The sequence below is a fragment of the Akebia trifoliata genome, chromosome 10 (assembly GCF_017979445.1).
Source record: "Akebia trifoliata isolate Shusen 1 chromosome 10, ASM1797944v1, whole genome shotgun sequence".
NCBI lineage: Eukaryota > Viridiplantae > Streptophyta > Magnoliopsida > Ranunculales > Lardizabalaceae > Akebia > Akebia trifoliata.
In genome coordinates this window covers 2,448,658-2,469,045 of record NC_141384.1, presented here as the reverse complement: position 1 = coordinate 2,469,045, position 20,388 = coordinate 2,448,658, and the positions used below count along the sequence as shown (strand labels likewise).

The following is a 20,388-nucleotide window of genomic DNA, read 5'->3' as shown; positions in this document are numbered from 1 at the left end:
AATAGATGATATCAGAGGTCGTTGGGATAAACCTTGGATTTTGAGGGGAGACTTTAATGTTACTCATTTCTCATTCGAAAATAGCGGGGATTCGAGACTTACTCCAAAAATGTGTACATTTTCGAAGTTTGTTGATCGTAACAATTTGATTAGTCTGGCGCTTGGTAGGGGTAGGTTTACATGGACAAATAATCAGGATAACCCAATTCTTATAAGATTGGACCATTTTCTTATTTCTTTGAGTTGGGAGGATTATCCAGGATAAATGACCAAACCCTATGTTAGATCACAGTCCTATTTTGCTAGTGGCGAAGGTGCCAAGGAATCGTCCTACGCCCTTTAGATTTGAGAAGATGCAGTTAGATCATGAAAACTTTGGGGAGTTGATCGACACTTGATGGAATGAGCTATCGTTTGAAAGTAGACTAGGGAAAGTGTTGAGGTTGAAATTGAAGGCTATCAAAGATAAGTTGAAAACCTGAAACAAAGAGACTTTTGGTTCTGTGACTGCAATAAAGAGTGTTGTGATGTTGGAACTACAAGAGCTAGAGGATAAGGAGGAGTGTGGATGTTTGGGCGAAGGGGAGAGGTTGCGTCGAGTGAATCTTAAATCTGAGTTTCAAAAGCTAGTTGCTAGGGAGGAAATCTTTTAGAAACAAAAGTTTAGAATTCATTGGTTGAAGGAGGGGGATAGAAATACTTCTTTCTTCCACTGTATTGTGAATTTTAAGAGTTGGATCAATTTTATTTTGAAGTTTAAAGTTAATGGTTCATGGAAGGTAGGAGAAGAAAAGGTTTGTAAGGGGGTGCTACAGTTCTACAATAGCCTTTACTCATAGGAGCAAGTGGTGAGGCCTACTTTAGACTCTCTTCATTATCATAGCAGCTCCCTGGATCTCGAAGGTGGCTTGAGAGACCGCTCAAGGTAGATGAAGTGTGAGAAATGGACAGTGGTCTGGCTAGTGATAAGGCCCTAGGGCCGGATGGTTTATCTCTAGGATTTTTTAAAGCTTGTTGGGGACTAATGAGAGAGGATGTGATGGCGACCATTAACGACTTTTATAGGGAAGGATTTTTAGACTTGGACTCTAACTGCATTTTCATTACTATGAGTCCTAAAGTGTCGGGTACGGAAGACATAACGGATCTTAGACCAATCAATTTGGTGAGTTCAGTATATAAAATTATATAGAAGGTTTTGGCTTTAAGGTTTAAGTTAGTGCTTAACAATGTCAATGGTCTGGTTCAATGAGTGTTTGTAGCAGAGAGAAAAATTATTGATGGGGTTCTTATAGCAAATGAATGTATTAACTTGCGTAGAAAAGTTAGAGTCTCGGGTTTAGTTTTTAAATGGATTTAGAGAAAGCCTATGATCATGTGAACTAGAATCTGATGAAATATCTGCTGCGGAGAATAGGATTTGGTGAAAAGTGGGTTGGATGGGTTATGAAGTGCATTTCTACTCTCATTTTTTCGATCTTGGTTAATGAATCTCCTATGGATTATTTCAGAAGCTCTAGGGATCTTCGACAAGGAAATCCATTGTCTTTCTTTTTGTTCATGATAGTTATGGAATCGTTGGGAAAGATGTTGTCCAAGACGGTGATCGATGAGGAGCTTTCTAATTTTTCCACCAAGGTGGGAGGGCATGTGATTTCCCATCTCCAGTTTGCGGATGATACCTTAATTTTTTTAGAGTATTCACTGAGATAATTGAGTTTTTTGAGTTGTTTACTAGGGTGCTTCGAGACAATTTCTAGAATCCCGGTCAATCTTCGCAAAAGTAAGTTGTTTGAAGTAGGAGATGAAGAAGGGGTGGAGGTGGCGACAGCTTTGCTAGGATTTCAAATGGGAGTTCTGTCATCCACGTACTTGGGACTTCCTTTGAGTATGGGTTACATTAGCAAGGAAATTTGGGAGCTGATTCTTGAAAATTTTGATAAAGAAAATAAGTTTTTGGAAAGCCAAGCTTTTATCCAAAAAGGGGAAGATTACTCTCATTAAAAGTGTTTTGGCTAGTATTCCTATCTATACCTTTTCGTTGTTCTCCCTACCTAGAAATGTGAAAGTGCAATTAGATAGAATATGTTGGGATTTCTTATGGCATGGTAAAGAGGAGTTAAAAAAAATATCATTGGGTGAGTTGGAGAAAGTTATACCTGCCTAAAAAGAATGGGGAACCTGGGCTTTCGAAATTTTGATTACATGAATTCGACTTTGTTGGGGAAGTGGCTTTGGAGGTTTGGGGAGGGAAATAGAGTCTATGGAGAAAAGTAATTGTGAATAAATATGGGGTGAATGATAATGGATGGGAGAGTGGTCCGACTAAAATGGCATCAGGGTGTGGGGTGTGGAAATGTATCCTTAGAAAAATTCTATATCTTAAGAAAAAAGTGAAATGCAAGGTGGGGAGAGGGGGTAAGGTGAGATTTTGGGAGGATTGGTGGTGTGGGAATGGTCCCTTAAGGACATTTTTCCAAATCTTTTTGTTTTGTCATTGAAAAAGAATTAAGTAATCTCATGTTTCAAAAGTTTTGATACTGGAGTAGCTAATTGGGATTTTGGGTTTAGAAGATATTTTAATGATTGGGAAGTGGATAATCTTGGGAGGTTAACTTCTTTGTTGGAGAGCAGTAGCATAGAGAGTTCCTCGAAAGATCAAAAAGTGTAGGGAGGTACTAGGGATGGGAAATTTACAGTGAAATCTTTGTATGATTGTATTGCTCCTAGTATAGTAACGTCTTTTCCTTACTCTTTTGTCTGGGGTGGTAAGATTTCTTCGAAGATTTCAACTTTTCTTTGGATGGCAGCTTTGGGGAGACTCGTTACTATGGACCAGTTGATTAGAAGGGATTTTATTTTGCCAAATCAGTGTTGTATATGCAGATCTCAGATGAAAATGGTGGACTACTTGCTCATTCATTGTCGTGTGGCTTATCACATTTGGTCGCATTTCTTATCTTTGTTTGGTATCGTGGGTTGCTTTCCTAAATTTATCAAGTCGGCTTTGGAGTCTTGGCTGTCGTGGAGAAAAGCTTTCTCGTCTTCTAAATGGATTCTATGGTTCTTGGTTTCTTTCGTAATTTGTTGGGGAATTTTGAAACATCGCAATCAATACATTTTTTAGGGGAAAGAGGCTACAATGGAAGGATTAGTTATTACTATTTTGGAGCTCTTATTTTCTTGGAGTAAATTTTATAAGGAGTTTAAGGGGATCTTCTTTGAAGGTTTTGTTGTGAGATGGGACAGGGCTTGTTCGTTGTTGTGAGAGTCTTTTGTTTGTTTTCGTTGTTGTTTGTTGTTCATTTTTCTTATTTCATTTTCTTTGTTCTGGGTTGGTCTTCTCGACCCTCCTCATTTTCCTTATCTAAATAAAATTATCTTTACCAATAATAAAAGAATCAAAGAACCATTGGAAGATTGTTCTTCTCATTCCATCAAGAATCCTATCAATTCCTTTATAAACTAAAAAACCAATACCATAATAGTTTCCCCAGATCTACCCTATACTCTATTACCTAACCCCAACCAAAAAACCTAAACTTTCCCCAAAACCTAATTGCAAAATGTCGTAATTGAAAATTTTATCATTTTTTACATTTCACAAATCTATAGTCATTTGGAATTTCGAAAACCATTTTTCTTTTTTTTTTTTTTTTAAATCTTTAAATAATTTATCTTTAACCTTCATCACCATAAAATTTGCCTTTCCACCACCCTTCCCAAAGCAAAACAATCTTAGAATCGAACAAATCTAGGTTATCCTACATCAACATGCTATCTTCTAGCCTTATATTCTTAGTATTCATTCTTTCTATCTCCAAAAACTTGTCTAGAGCGTTGAAATTCCTATTCGAAAAAAAAAAAAAAATCTTTCAAGAGAAGGGGAATCTAGTAGAAAAACCCTTCTAATTAATTGGGAAAATATTGCAACGTCAATCAAGGAAAAAATTACAAGTTCAGTCTTACTTTTTTATTCTAAATCAAGCTTTGATGTTATGGTTCCATAGAGCATCACAAAGCGAAGTTAGTAGAAAAAAGCAATGATCAAATGCATGCCACTAGACTAGGATGAGAATTTTAGCTTGGTGGTTAAATCAAACACAATCCGGTTAATATCTCTTGCAACAATTCATAGATGGGAACATCAACAGTTGTATGGCAAAAACACCATCCTTCACTAGGTCGTCTATGGACTCAAACAAGCACCACGTGCTTGATTTGAGAGATTTAGTATTTTCTTTAATGCTCATGGGGTATGAGTCATTGTAGCACTAAATTTGTGATGGAAAACTTGTGCCCTCTTCACAATTTTCTAAGAGTAAAAATCACATTTGAGCCTTCTAGACCATTTCTCTAATCAATCAAAGAATGTTTCAAATCATCTTGAGAGGACTAAAATGAAAGGGGCTAAACTTATTCTACTCCTAGGTGGTTGGTCAAAAATTCATCAAGATACTCATATGATGATACTAATTACTATCGAAGCATTGTCAGGGCACTTCAGTTTCTTACCAAACCTTAGGGGTGGCAATGGGCACCAATTTAATCGAAATCGAACTGGAACCAGAAGTGGTGACCAAAACTGGAACCAAAAACACTAATTCTAGTTTCCATTTTATTGGAATTGATTAGAGCCGAGTCTAAATGGAACTAAACCAATAGGAATCAAAACCATTAGATTATATCCAATGAGTACCAGTGGGTACCCAAAACCAATTTATTTTGTCATCTCATCTAATACAATGTATAATTCAATGTATGCTTTTATTTTAAAATTTATGCATGCTACATAAAGATCTTCATTCTTTTCATATAAATTATGGATTGGAGCTAAAAATGAATTATCTCTTTTAAAAATTTCCTACTTCTAAAGAAGATAAATTATTATTCTTAACAAAAATCATCAACTTATATATTTACTATAACAATTTATAAATAAGTTAATTTTTTAGATAATATGTTAATTTTTTGAAAGGAAATTTTTTTTTTTTTACAATGATTTGTATACTTTTTCTCATTTGATTCTTGAGAATCAAAACCAATATACCCATGTTTTTTTGCTGTTTCAATTTCAATTATATTTATGACATATTGAAAGCGTGTGAATCAATAGATTTGAAAGAAATTAAGATATTGTGTTCAATTAAACACACAAAACCAATTTAAATCAATAAATTCAAACTTGAAAAATAAAGGAAAATCAAAAATTAAATTGAAACAAGAGAAATAACTAAATTTTAAATTTATTAAATGAATATTATCTCAAAATTCGTATGTGAAGCTCCTTATATAGATAACTTCATCATAACTTATAATCTTTCCAAAATACTAAAAATTAACATTCCTAACCTATTTATAACATAATAGCTACTTTTTAAATCTATTATAACTTTATTTGAATACATCTAAGCACTTCTAATTACAGTATAAATAATAAAAATAAATTATAAACTAACAACGAATTGTACTCTGAACCTAACTATGAAAAAAATCCTACTAGAACTAAAAATATAAATCTTACTAATATAAGAAAATATAAATCCTACTAGAATTAAGAAACTACTAAGATTCTAATTAGGATTGTAAATGTACTACATAGATCCCCGTTCTTAAAGAGAACTTGTCATCAAGTTCGACATAGATAAAGAAACTTCATCATCAGGATAGTAAGAAAAGACATCACCTTCATAGTGAAACGCATATGCCTGTCGAAAACATGATTGTATTTGGCTGGTTGAAAAGGCTTCGATTGACATACAAGAGATGCAACAAAAAAAAAAACCTTCACTTTGTTGTGTATGAAGGAGTAGGCATCGGCTTTCGCATTATATGTGATATCCTTGTCATGGAGCCAAAGTTGACCTAAAAGTATATGGTAAGTACGAATAGGGACAATGTCGCATAAAATTTGATATGTGTATACACATATGTTGAATGCAAGGTTGCATTGTTGAGTGACTTGATTGCGGTATTCATCATCAACTCTCAACCTATTGAATAAGGTCTAGGGTGTGAAGTTGTGAACAACTTGAGAGCTTTCACCATATGTGACGAGATAATGCTCTCACTACTCCCACTATCAATGATCAACTGGCACAACTTACCTAGAACTTTGTAAGTGGGGTAGAACAAACTGTGTCATGTGGGAGGATTAATATGAAAGAAGGTTGTGAATTACGCAAAAAGGATGTTCTTCAACTTCATCATATCCATATGCGTCATAAACCTCAATTCTATCATTATATCCAACATTATCATCAACCCAACATTTACATTCAGCCTCCGCATCTAGGATTTATCAACTACAGCACACCTCAAGGTGTGTATAGGTTTGCCACATTTTATCCCTTCTTTAGCTTGGGGTATGCATAAGGGTTGGTTGGCTTAGGTTTAGGAAGGAGTAGTTGATTGTTTTTGTTGGTTTCGTTGGGGTAAAAAGGGGAAGAATTATTGTTGTTTAGGGGTTGGAATAAAGGTCCAGGTTGGTTGGCAGGTGGAGGTAGATGGATCAAGTTGGGGCATATTTCAAGGTGGATAATTATTGTAAGAAAGATGGGCAAATTGGGGCTAATTGATTTTTTTTTATTACTGTTGTAGGAAGGCTTAGAAAAAGATAGGTTCGATCATGAAAGACTCTACCTTCAATGTGTTGTAGATGGTGGCATGAAGGGAGGTGTATTGATGTTTAGCAAGCTTTGCTTGTATCTTCTAATTCAGTCCATTAATAAATCAACCAATTGTTAGATATTTGTTCTCATGAAGCCCGTTACGTGAGATGAGCCTTGAAAACTCATCTACATATTCTTGGATTGTTGGATACCTTGCCTATAGTTTGTAAATTGATAAATAAAGCTTGTACATAATTCGGAGGAAGATAGCTTTGTTTCAGTAATTGTTTCATTGTGGGCTAAGATTGTACTTGATGAAAACTTTCACGAAGTCTATCCCGTTGTAGTTGTTCTCACCATGATGAGACTGCGCTGGTAAGTTTAAAGGAAACCAACTACATTTATTTTTTTTCGGGTATCCCCATATACTCAAAGAAACGTTCCACAATAGATAATCAATCAAAGAAATCCTCAATGTAGAGAAGATCATTGAATTGTTGGACATCTGCCTTAAGCGGATATTTGACATGAGGGCCATGATTACCATTCTTTCGATGGTTAAGACACTGGTTGTGGAGGAAAAAGTGTTCAGTCTCCCCATAATCATGGTGGGGTTAAGTGTGGTTTTGAATGTGATGAGCCTTTCTTGGGTTTGGTTTGCGATATGGAGTGATCGATTATAAAGCTTGCAATAAAGATGCAAAGATAAAGATTTGAATTAAGACTTTGGGCAAGTCGAATTCGTTCCACAGGGACAATGAGGATTCAAGGATTCATTCGGATAAAAATGCCAAAACAGAATTTAGAAACAAAAACAGATTAGTTTTAAAAACAAAACAAAGTTGTAGTAGAAACTAAATTGAAATTTAAACAGAAAATAAAGATTGAAATTCTAAGAGAGAGGGATTAGAGAGGTCAAGTAAACCTTTGCAAGTAATCCATAGTGTAGATAAATTCTGAAATTAACTCAATCCATGGAGCAAGTCATTGCTCATGGATCGGAAGATGGATCAATTAAATTTTTGAAAGAAATTAGAAGCTATTCATGAAAATCCTAATATGATGGAGATTGCCCAATTTATATTCTGATTATTCACATAGCATAGCCATTCTTGAACTTATCTAAGTAATGGCTATCTAAGTTGGATCAGAATTATAAGTTGGATTACCTTAATCAGAATAGAATTTTCAGAATTAAAATATGTAAGCAAGCAAGAATTTAAATCTACACTAGAGGGATTAATTTGCTATGGCTTCCTTCACTTCTCTAATGAGAATTTAGCCAATCATTGCAAGCATTGTAATTGCAGAAAAATAATAAAAGAGAAAAGAGAGAATAGGTGAAGAAGATGAAGATGATGATCGATCCGAATTCTTCTTTTATAGCTCTCCCAACAATTTACAAAGAAAAAGAATTGAGCACTCTTGATGTTCTCACTACACTCAAGAGATCTCTCAATAGAAAATTACAGAAAATTAAAGAGAGGAACAATCAAAAATTGGAGAAGAAGAGAGCAAGGAGAGGGCCCATTTTCTAAAATCAACCCTTCAATTTATAACATTTGTATTCGGGTAATCGGGTCAACTTTTCGGATGATTTGCTTCGAACTACCCATTCAGTTACAACCACCGAAGCAATTGGAAGCTTCTGTGAAAATCTCGAGGACAAATTCCTCGAGATGACCGCGGCGCGGTCATGCCTAGCTGCGGCGCAGTGACGTGGTGCCCAAATCGATCGAGATTTTTCTGGATGCTTCCTTTCGGCTCATGTATTGTAACCGTAATTGTTTCGCGATTTGTTAGCTTCCACGTGCGCTACAATTAACACTAATATATCATTAGCTCTATTAATTTGGATAAATAAAATAATTTTGCAATTATTTAAAGGAACTAACATTTATGTAATGGTAATCTTAGTGCAATTGTGGTCCCAAAATTGAATAATTGGGACCTTATCATGGAGGATGATGGGTGAAAAGGGGTTGTTTGGGACTCAATCCATAGGTATTGATGGATTCAGGTGGGTAGAGGAGTGGAGTATGGATCCAATTCATCAAGGTGTTCAATGTAAGGGGTTTGTTGGGTTTGAAAATAATTTTGAGGGTTATATGGAGGGTTGGGGATGTAGAGCAGTTGGTTGGTATAAAGGATTGGGGTTGGTAAAAGGTTGGGGTCGAATTGCGTAGCATAATATGATTGTCCGTCAACGAGGTGGTGTTAGGTGGTTACCTCATGACTGAAAATTGGTAGAGAATTTTTTGATTGTCCAGGTTGATCTTCTCATTCCTTCTTGTCATTGAGGTAGTCAAAAGTAGTCAAGAGTATGTTTTGCATGTTGGTGAGCAAGCAATTTTAAAATTCTTGAAGCATTTGATCCAATCATTGATCCAATTGCTTCATGGTGACGAAATTGTTCCTTTCAACCATGTTGTTATGGACCGCAATCAAAGTTCTAATACCACTTGATGTAGTGGAAGCATGTGTATCAATAGATTTGAAAGGAATTAATATAATGTGTTCAATGGAACATTCAAAACCAATCAATAAATTCAAGCTCGGAAAAGAAAGGAAAATAAAAAAATTAAATTGAAACAAGAGAAATAACTAAATTTGAAATTTATTAAATGAATATTATCTCAAAATTCGTATGTGGAGCTCCTTATACAGATGACTTCATTATAACAACTTAGAATCTTTCTAAATAATAAAAATTAACATTAGTAACATATTTATAACATAATAGCTATTATCTAAACCTATTATAACTTTATTTGGATACTTCTAAGCACTTCTAACTACAATCTAAATAATAAAAATGATTTTTTTAAAAAATTTAAAACTAAAACTAACAAGGAATTGTACTCCCAACATAACTATGAAATAAAAATCCTACCAGAACTAGAAATAAAAATCCTAATAAACAAGAAAATATAAACTACTGGAATTAAAAAACTATTAAGACTCTAACTAGGATTGTAAATATCCTACATCAATTTATTTTGAACCCAGAATCGGAAACGAAAAAAATGTTATGGTTATGGTTCCAAGTGCCTTAAGAACAAAACCATAACCAACCCATTGACACCCCTACTTACCCTCATATATCTAGACATCATATACATTGTGAACTTAGTTCTTCAATATAGGCATGCTACTACCATTAACACTTTAAAGGCATGAAGCATATTCTCAAATATGTGAAGGATCCATTCATCACAAGTCCCATCAACCCAAACTTATCGACCAGAAAAAAAAAAGTATTTATCCCTAGTTCGAGATTAACCAATGAAATCGATTCCTTATTGTTGGATAAAGAAAATGTTGGGTGGAAATTTTCCTTGGAAAACATATGAATGGATTAAAGATTGCAAGGAATCTTTTTTGGGCACGGAATGGTAAATTTGACATGTTGTTAGAAAGGCAAACAAAGTAGTTGATGCTCTAACATGCTTTGCTTCCAGTAGGAGAATATCATGATATTTTGCTTCAATAGAAGATCTAAGATTTATGTTAGAAAAGCTTACATTGGTGACTAACTGAATATTCCATAAATTCACATAACTTGTTTCAAATCTTACATCAATATACTCATTGGTTCCTTAGCAAAAAATAATAGATCTCTTGCCCATTCTGCCACAGAGATTACATGGATCTTGTTTCTTCTTTTGTATTTGTCATACTCTTCTCTAGTCCAATAAGTGTATTTTTTGACACTAACAATGTTATACACATGAATACAAATCCAATATTTCATGCTCGCTCAAACATATTTCTTAATACTACACTTTATTAGAGAAAAAAGAGATGTGGGACACAAATAAAGCCAGTAGTACACAAATCAAGCCAATAGTCACGAGTTCAAATGAAAATTTTGGAATTATTTATATTGAAACTTGTTTGGGTCTCGAATTATTTTTATTTTATTTTATTGGGATTAGTTTTAAATTAGATTTTTTTGATTTTTGATGTTTTTTAATTATTTTAGAAGTCCTATAAGTATTTAGGTATTATTCACGTCATTTTTTTAAGCCTTATTTTGAGGCATCAAAGCTTGTCATATTTGGTCAATTTTATGTTATTTGATAGATTATTCAATTACTTATCCAACACAACCTAGATTTTATAATTTTGATAGTTTTGATGAAGTTATGGTCAAAATACCGATAAAATGTCAGTTTTACACGAGATTTGATTTCTTATGGTCAAAAGAATCATTTTTATGTAATTTTAGGCTTAAGATTTTGAGTCTAGTTTATATATATAACTATTGTAATTAGTTGAGATCAATTTTACACAATAAAAATAAAAATTCGAATTTTTCCAACCATTAGAGGTCATTCATCTTGGTGTGTTTCCAAAAAATATTTGATGTGATTCCAAGGTTCTATCTTTCTATCCCTTCTCTTTTTCTTTTAATCTTATAGTTATTTTCTTGATAATCTCTTAATCCTTATTGTTCTTGATTTTCTTTTATTCTTTGTTATTCTTGATTTTCTTAATTTTTGAATACATTAAGTCTCGAATCTTGAGTTCTTCAAACTTATTTTATTCCATCATTAATCATTTCCCATTTTCATTAACCCTTCTTCCATTAATCTCTTTTTCAAATATACCATATACTCTATCACTTAACCCCAACCAAATATCATAAACCTTCCCCTAATCATAATTTTAAAATGTTGTAATTAGAAAAAAATTTGTTTTACACTTCAACATATCGTCAATTGGGATTTTGAAAACTCTTTTTCTTAGAGAAAGAAAAAAATCTTTCAATAGTAAATTTTTCCTTCATCGTCACTTAATTAGTCTTTCCACCACTCTTCACAAAGTAAAATAACCTTAGAATCAAGTAGATCTAGGTTGTCATGCATCAATTTGTGTATCTGAAATAAACTTGGAATAGATAGAGATGGTACAAGAAGTCAAAACAAGATTCCTTTTACCTTCCATCACAACAACAAAAACAACTTTCTATTGCTTGTCATTTATGGCGATTTTAGGCATAATGTTATTAATTATGAATAATTTACAGCGTTTTTAATATAAAAACTAGGAATTGTTAATTTTATAGATTTTTTATATTAAACAACATAAATGAAAGAAAATTAAAAAAGAGAGATTTTATTGCCACACCAACATTTGATAACGCCACCCAAATTCATATGTAAATCAACACACACTTAGGACTACATTGGCAAAAGTAACGAGTATAAGGAAATTTTGATTTTCACAAATTTTTATGAGAAGATTTTGCAGAAAGTTGAAGATCATATCTATTGTAGATATAGTGCTAAAGGTTTCGTTATTCAATTCTATCAGGGAAGGTTTATCAATGTTGCTGGGTACAAGGTGGTTTCTCTAAAAGAATGCCATGTTGTATTGAATTGAGATTGGATCTCACATGTACAAGTTACATTTGATGCAGAACGAAATCATCTACGTATTACTTCAGATAGACAATATCTACTCAAGGTATATCCATAAAAATCAACTCATTCGGTGCCATCAATCAAAGAGCAAGTTGTGGAAAATGAATATTTGACATCAGCTTCAGAAGGTGTGTCTACAGTTCTAAAATTATCACAGAGACAAGATCATGAATGGATAGAACATCAAAGGAGCCTAACGAACTCAAATTGACTTAATCATCTCAATCGAATATAATGAAGACTTTACCAAGATTGAAAATCACAATTTAAAATTAATGGTTCAGCGTAACATCAAAACACATGGATGAATCTTCACAAAATGTGATGAATCACATATTCTTACAATCATCCTCGAGCATTTCAAAATTTTAGTACGAGTTTTCTTCAACCAGAGAAAAATGATACGGGACACAAATCAAACCAATAATCATAGATTCCAATGGAAATTTTGAAATTATTTATATTGCAATTTCTTTGAGTCTAAAATTATTTTTTATTTTATATTAGTTTTATATTAAATTATATGATTTTTTATGTCTTTTAATTATTTTAGAAGTCATGTAAGAGTTTATGTACTATTCACATCATTGTTCTTTAGGTCTTCTATTGAGAGATCAAAAGATGTCATATTGGATTAATTTTTGTGTCATTTGACATGTTATTCAGTTAATTAACTAACGAGACTAAAAATTCACAATTCCAATGAGTTTTGAAAAAGTTACTGTCAAAATATTGATGGGGTGTCAATCTTACATGGGATTGACTACTCATGGTTAAAATAGTATTTTTTATGTAAGTTTAGGATTAAGGTTTTGAGTCTAAATTATATATATAACTATTGTAATTGATTTTATTAGTTTCATAGAATGAAAATAAATTTTACAATTTTTCATCTTGGTGTGATTCTAAGGTTCTAACTTTCTATCTCCTCTCTTTTTCTTTTAATATATATATACCTTTAATCCTGAATTCTTGAATCTTAAAGTCTATCAAAATTTTCTAACTTAAAGTCTTGAATCTTGAATTCTTGAAACCCAGTTTATTATACCCTTAATCCTTTCACATTTTCTTTACCCCTTATTCCATAATCTCTTCTCCAAATCTACCATATACTCTATCACTTAACCCCAATCAAATACCCTAAATCTTCCCCTAATCATAATTTAAAAATATTGTAATTGGAAAACATTGTGTATTACATTTCAACATATAACAATAGGGATTTTGAAAATCCTTTTTTCTCAAGAAAAAAAAATCATTTAATAATAATTATTTTCTTCATCACCACTTAATTAGCCTTTCCACTACTATTCCCAAATTAGAACAATCATACGGACATGAAGCATAAGGAATCAAAGTCCATGCGTCTAAACTCAAGCCGAGTAATGAAGAAATCGATGAACCTGATTTAAGTGAGAGTGAAACCGACAAGTGTGAAGCATCATTATTGATTTGTGAAGCATATAGTTTAAAGATTGTGAAAAAGAAAAGACAGATCATGTTTTGGATAAATCAATTAATTACATTTCACATGGAACATTTTAGAGTGCCAATTTATTTGACTTGATGATATCTATTGGAGCGTAAAAGGTGCATTGATTGAAAAACAAGTCATAATCAAATTGCATGTGGATTATAGCAACATGATTTACTGGGGAATTACCACAATTTTATTTTGTCAAAAACGAAATCTTTCAACCAATGAGAATTGATGGAGACATCAAAGCTTGAAGAGTATATTTTATTTTTTATTAAGTTTTTTATTCTAAGATTTATTTTTATGTTTTTTGGTCTATTTTAATGTTTTATTGGCTCATGGTCTTAATATAATGTTTAGTGGTAATTTAATCAATTTAGTTTTTCTTCCATTAAAGTTTATAAGGGTTAGAAATTTAAGAGAGAGAAAATTTATAAAAAAAGGTTATTTATTTGGTATTTTAGTTTTATTAGAATTCTTAGATCTATTTTCTTTATACATAAATTGTATTAGGATTTATTTTAACAAAGATTTTAATGATGAATAAAGAATGGGTTTCTTGAAGTGAGTTATCCATCATTCTTAGTGTGATTTTAAGGTTCTATCCATCTATCATTTCTTCTTTTTTATTTTCTAATCTTTTTTTATCATTATTGAAATCCCTTTCCCATAGCTCTTAAACCTTAACTTAACATTATACCCTTTTCTTTACCCTATAATATTCTTATATTCCTAGATTCTTAATTGTAATTGCAAAACTTTGCATTTTTACCTTTCAACATATAGTCATTAGGATTGTCGTCGTAATTACAAAATCTCATAATTAAACCCCCAACAATCCATATCCTTTTTGGATTTACCCTATCGTAGTCTAAATCCTTAACCCAATCCCAAACCAAGTTCTCCCCCCCCCCCCCCGCCCCCGCCCCCGCCCCCGCCCCCGCCTCTCTTTTTCTTGCATCAAAAAGTCATCTTGAGCACACCAAAATTCAATTTATTTTTTCAAAGTTTCAATTGACATATGAGTTCACTAAAAGCCTACCTCGAGATGCTACTTCTAAATCATTTGCAAAGTTGAATCTTCATGATAACCCATTGCTCCACTTGAGGAAGTGATAAAAATAATGGTAGCCTGGATCATCCAACTCAATGTTTCATAGCCCACACGTGGGCTAGGGCTCCTCACATAGTTCACATGATTTAGCAAATTCTCAAGGGAAAGTCTATTCAAGATACATATTCTCTCACCAATTAGATGAGAGATTACGGTATTTTAGAAAAAAAAAAAAAGTCAGTAAACTTACTAGTTATATGGAAGAAGAAAATTTAGAAGGGAAGGTTTCCAATTCAACAATTTCGAGAATATTTAATAGAAAAAAAGTCATATATCAATTACAAGAAGATTTCAAAAGGAAACTCTCCTTTCGCTTCAGATTATAGATTCCTTGCAAAAAATATTCTTAATATTTTCCAATTTTTTTATAAACATCAATTTAAACCTGAGTAAGGTAAACAATTCAACACTTTGGCACTCTCAAAGTTTCTCTCAATTTCGACTCTTTCTTCATCTTTATCTTCTCCTTTTGAACTCTTCTAGGAAATATGTCTCAACTATCACTCCAAATTATTCTTTTTCTATATTCCACGTGCATTCTTAAAAAAAAAAAAAAGGATCCTTCATTTCATTTTAATAACAATTTGCCTGTTCTTCACATGGTTGACAAAATATGGGAGAAGAGTATGTGTCCCAAGTATACTAGTTAGTTTTCTCGAGGCACTTTCGATCCAAGAATAGCCTCCATGGAGGAATTCTTTTAACTTTTCTTTCCATGGTAAGAATGCAACTGGGTGAAAAATGTGGAATCCATATATGACCAATGGTCGAAAATTATAATGTTATGGTTTAGATTTGGCATTGGTTATTTGCAAGAGATAAGCAAATACCAAAAAGTTCTATTTCTTAGGAAATATGTGGTGGTTATCCTAATTTTTCTATCTTTCAATATTATTTACTAAATTTCCATCCATGTTAAGCTTACACCTCAGCGAGCTGGCCGGACAAGTAACGTTGCCTCATGCCTGAACTTTTGAAAACATTGTGGTCGATGTACTTCTACAACATTCTTTCCGAGAGAGTAGATAGAATATAAGTAGTTCAACTGTAGATTCAGATTTAATATTATAGTTTGAACAATTTCTTCAACCGTTGAAATGAATTGTGCTAAAAATTAAATAATAGGTTCCACTCATATATCAAAGAAATTTCTAAGTTTTAGGAGGAATTGGCTCACCAAAAAGATAGATGTTTGAAGTGTGCATTACTAACACCTACTTGTTGACAACTGAAAGAGAAGTGCATGTTAGGTAGAAGAGATTTTAAGAATCAGAAAAAAGAGATGTGATTGAGAAGCTAGAAGCCATGTTCGTTCACCTAGTATTGTTCTGATAACATACATTAGGAGACAAAGAAATGGAGTAGATGTTCCAATCATTGTCAATTGGAAATCTCAATTAGATTCCAACATATAATCAAAATAAAAAAATAAAGATCCAAATAGATTTATAATTAAAAATCTCTAAAACAAATAGGAAAACTAAGTTATGAGGATAATCCTTATCTACTTTTAAGAAAAATAATTTCTATCTTATGGCTTCATTTTCAAACTTTTCATGATTATCCTAGAATTGCTCTCTCTTGGGATTATACGAGTTTTTGTCTGACTGTTGGAAGATTAGCCTCACAATTACACCCATATGGGAGGACATTTTCTTTACTTATTCTATTTATTAATTTTTTTCTATCGTGCTTGTGGTTCATCTTGGATGTATAGAGAATCCAAGATGGAATTCAACACCATATCCCTAAAACACTGGCAAAACTGTATACCCTTTCCCATGCTTATAATGAATCTCGATTATTAGTTTTCTAGCAACTACCTTAGTTTCAGTGGTAAGGCTACACAAAGGATTCTAGCTAATACTACAACAAATTAGGGGAATAAACTTCTTCTCAGTTACCATTTGTGAGCACTGGTATAAAACATTCTAGATGATCGGAAGGTAATGAAATATGAATACAGCGTATAAGTAGAACCAAAGATTAATCACTTATGATCTATATCAAGCAAATTAAAGTACAAAAATATCGCTGAACTACCACAAACTTCATTTACCAACAAATAATTGGAAATCAAACTTACCGTTGAACTGAATCTTGAGGTTTGTAAAGCTATGTCATTTCTTCCGTTTCATCTAACAATAAAAAAATTAAGAGAGAATAAGATTCTAAACCAAATAGATCTGAGTCATGAAATCATCACATCATGTAAAATTTAAGAATGTTTAAAAAGTAGTTACAGAAAAAAAAAAAAGGCTTCAACTTAAGAGCTCCTCTTTAATGGATCCAAGTGGTTACATTAAAAAAAAAATGGTAAAGATCCTCTTTAGAAGTAAATAGTGTAGGCCCAATCATTGCCCTCCACATGGAGTCTATACAGTGGTAACTAAGTGGGTACTTAAAGCTCTTGCATCTAATGGAAACACATAATGGCTACAAGAATGGATGATTAAGCATCCCCTCTAAAGAGTAACACTAGTAGTAGACATCATGGATTGATTTCAATATTGAATCTTTAGATTCAAAACCACTTAATCACACTTGTAAGTTACCCAATGGGGTATATTATTCGTTGGTGAAAGATCAATCTTCTAATGGGATGCTTTTTATTCAAGAACACCATGTCCAATTGCCAAATAATAGAAAGAAAAGAGAAGAGAAAAATAAATAAATAGAAACCTACTATATTTAACAAAAGAAATTAAGAACACATAATGGCTACAAGAATGGATGATTAAGCATCCCCTCTAACACTAGTAGACAGCATCGATTGATCTCAATATTGAATCTTTAGATTCAAAACCACGTAATCACACTTATTTGTTACCCAATGGGGTATAATATTCCTTGGTGAAAGATTAATCTTCTAATGGGATGTTTTTCCTTCAAGAACACAATGTCCATTTGCCACAATAATAGAAAGAAAAGATAAGAGAAAAATAAATAAATAAATAGAAACCAACTATATTTAACAAAAGAAATTAAGAAAACATAATGGGCACTCTATATAAAAGAACCTAAATTCAAAGCGAAACTAATTAAAAAGAATTTTCAACCGACTAACATGAAGAAGGGATCAAAATTAAAATTGAAAAAATAAAAATAAAAATAAAAGAGAGAAATTATCATATAGAAAGGATATAAGTATCTCATACTCTATAGAAACTTAAAGTTTTCTGTTAAATCCAATCAGAATTCAAACATACCTTCTTATCCGATTTCATGCTCCAAGAGGACCATCAAAAGTCACACCTTTAGAATTTAAAAAATATATATATTAAAAACCAAAAAAGAAAAATAGTTATTCACAAACGGACAGATTAAAGAGAATTAAATGATAAGGAGAGGAAGAGCAAGAGATAAGGTTATGGTAGATAAGGCTTTAATTAGAGCGACAAAAGATATCAAGATCGACGTTTAGCCGGGAAATGACTAGGATGTCAGATCCCGGCGACGGAGAACTGACAGAAAGATAAGTGAGCACTTACCGGCAACGGCATACCCTTTATACAATTGTCTGTGTGTGCTCACTCTCTTCTGTCAGTCTCTCATCTCTTACGCCCAAAAATAGAAACGTGATATAGCGGTTATGTATTCCATAAATGGAAATTAAATTTAAAAAAAAAAAAAAAGGAAAATAGTCAGATCTGAAACCACAGAATAAAACCCAATTAAGGAAAGATGATAGAAGCCATGGATTCTCTCTCTATATCTAGGGTTTGAAGAGAAAGAGAGAGCATTTAGAGATGCAAAACGCAGACAAGCAAACCCACAAAATGATTGGCATATCATAGGATAGGGTTCTATATCGTCTCAAGGAATCAACATATGCACGTTGGATTATAATCGAGATATGCTAAAGTGAATCTCGAGGAAGATTTAGTAGTCCGTACCTAGGGTTATTTCCTAATTAAGAAAAAACGTTATCTATCACGTAATTATTCACACGAGTTAGTGGCACGTACCTTGTCTGTACTTCTACTACAGCTTGTGTTGAAGAGAGAGAGAGATGAAGTAGTTTGGGGAAGAGAGAGAGAGATGATTGATAGGTGAGTGAGTGAGATCGATTTGATGCTTTTGATCAGATTTGAGTTATTGGTACAGCTGTTTGTAGCCGTCTATGGGTTTTGAGGTGAGGGTGTAATGTTTGTTGGAAGTTGTGTGGAACTGTGGGGATAGATAAGACGCTTGATCGTTTAGTCGCTTTCCAACTTGAGATGATGGCATCTTCTTTACTTTCCACTAGATATTTTCACTAGATTTAGTCAATCAATCACAAGTTTTTTAAAATATAAAATATAATATGAGCTTTTTATAATATGATTTGTTCTAAACTAGTTATAAAGAAAAATTATTTATAAAAGTGACTTACTAATTTTACCAGTTTATGAGTTCCCCAAAAATTCTGTTGTGATTAGTTTCTATTCAGAATTTAAAAATAAATAATGCTAAAGTGACTTTAGCCTCAAAACTCATATTACACTTCTTAACTTAAAGCGAATGGGAATCATAGGTACTTTTCATCAAGATACAAGTGAAAAAGTATTTATGATTTCTATCTACTTTCACCTCAAAAAATGCTATATGACATTGTAGCTTGAGGTCACTCCAACACAATTCTTCGAAAATATAGTAAGAATTTTTTATAATATAATTTATTCTTTTATCTTCTCTTTTTCTCTTTTTCTCTTTTTTTTTTTTTTTTTTTTTTTTTTTTTTTTTTTTTTATGACAGGATTCCAAAGTTGTCGATCATGTCTAGCAGAGACAAGGTAACTAACCTCCAAGAACACCATATCATACACAAATCACTCAGGTACATGCAATACTCTACAAACCACACATACCATGTAAGTAAGGATAAATCCCTTTGATTTATTCTTAGTTTCATAGACAAAATATTTATGAAAATGACTTACTGATTATATCAACTTAGGAGTCACCTTAATTTTTTTTCATGATTAGGTTCTATTCAAAATTTGAAAAGTATAAAGGATTAGGCTATTTGCATGGCCATTTGTGCTCACTTCACCCACTTAAACAAATTTTGGGTGGAATCTATAGAGGTGAGTGGATGCACCAAGCATAGAAAGTAGAGATGAAACGTCAGTTGGTAACCATGTTTGGTTACGGGTGTCAATTCAGCTCGTTGACATGTTAGCCTAGTTGGACCACCTGAAAAAAAGAAGGTTAGGCTCTTCATATTGAGCTTGTAGATAAGATCATATTCAATCATTTTCACTCCATCAAATCTTGTTGGGTAATACCCGGCCCATTACTTTATCTTATTGATATATTTATAATATATTTAGTTTTGATCTTATACACCCAGGGTACCCTCCTCCCACACCTTAGTACGTGCCACGTAAGCCACAAATCCAAGAAATTAATGTCGAAAATATCTCCCTCTATAATTTCCTTGGATTGTGTCATACATGGCATGTATTGAGAGTGATTTTTTGCTCATAGTGTATTTTACACGGGTTTGCCATAATGCTAGAACTATAACAAATGCATTTATCGTCATTAATGCATAAATAAACATACCAATTAGTAGTGACTCTCTAGTGCAAACCACATCAACCATAGCAAGGGTAGTTCTATATATTGAAGATGCCATTCAATACACACGGGCTCATGTGGTTGGTGGATCTCAGATTCTGTGAGCAAAAAAAATTCATGTATTGAGGTGTGGGACAAGGGTTTCAATATCCTTGGTGTGTATGCTCCAAACTCAAAATTTTTTTTTTTTTTA

General features: G+C 32.7%; 1 protein-coding gene across 12 annotated transcripts in view; it reads right to left on the bottom strand.

The window, feature by feature from the left end:
* Positions 1–18,803, bottom strand: part of LOC147392713 (uncharacterized) — a 78,279-nt gene extending 59,476 nt beyond the window's left edge. For 3 of the 12 annotated variants that reach the window (XR_015182429.1, XM_086457083.1, XM_086457078.1), the window contains exons 1-2: positions 17,841–18,428; positions 16,718–16,769 (exon numbers count right to left, since the gene is read on the bottom strand). The gene's annotated coding sequence lies outside the window, so the exon portion shown is untranslated. Of the gene's footprint in view, positions 1–16,717; positions 16,770–17,840; positions 18,429–18,599 lie in introns of those variants that run through there. The other 9 variants (XM_086457086.1, XM_086457085.1, XR_015182426.1 and 6 more) reach the window with 7 other exon arrangements.
* Between the last annotated feature and the right edge of the window lie 1,585 nt (positions 18,804–20,388).